A 938-nucleotide genomic window follows, 5' to 3' on the forward strand; every position below is an offset into this window, starting at 1 on the left:
AACATAGTGTCACTAGTATGCCTCTACTTGACTAGCTTGTTTATCAAAGATGGATATGTTTCCTAGCCATGGACAAATGAGTTGTCATTTGATTAACGGGATCACATCATTAGGAGAATGATGTGATTGACATGACCCATTCCGTTAGCTTAGCACTATGAGATTATGCAACTCCCATTTACCGGAGGAACACTTTGGGTGCTACCAAACGTCACAACGTAACTGGGTGATTATAAAGGAGTACTACAGGTGTCTCCGAAGGTACATATTGGGTTGGCATATTTCGAGATTAGGATTTGTCACTCCGATTGTCGGAGAGGTATCTCTGGGCCCTCTCGGTAATGCACATCACTATAAGCCTTGCAAGCAATGTAGCTAATGAGTTAGTTACAGAATGATGCATTACGTAACGAGTAAAGAGACTTGCCAGTAACGAGATTGAACTAGGTATTGGATACCGACGATCGAATCTTGGGCAAGTAACATACGATGACAAAGGGAACAACGTATGTTGTTATGCGGTTTGACCGATAAAGATCTTCGTGGAATATGTAGGAGCCAATATGAGCATCCAGGTTCCGCTATTGGTTATTGACCGAGAATAGTTCTAGGTCATGTCTACATAGTTCTCGAACCCATAGGGTCCGCACGCTTAACGTTACGATGATATTTCTATTATGAGTTTATAAGTTTTGATGTACCGAAGTTTGTTTGGAGTCCCGGATGTGATCACAGACATGACGAGGAGTCTCTAAATGGTCGAGACATGAAGATTGATATATTGGAAGCCTATGTTTGGACATCGGAAGTGTTCCGGGTGAAATCGGCATTTTACCGGAGTACCGAGAGGTTACCGGAACCCCCCGGTGACTTAATGGGCCTTATTGGGCCTAGTGGAGGAAGAGGAGAGGAGGCCTAGGGGCAGCCGCGCGCCCCTC

The sequence above is a fragment of the Triticum dicoccoides genome, chromosome 3B, assembly GCF_002162155.2.
Source record: "Triticum dicoccoides isolate Atlit2015 ecotype Zavitan chromosome 3B, WEW_v2.0, whole genome shotgun sequence".
Classification (NCBI taxonomy): Eukaryota; Viridiplantae; Streptophyta; class Magnoliopsida; order Poales; family Poaceae; genus Triticum; species Triticum dicoccoides.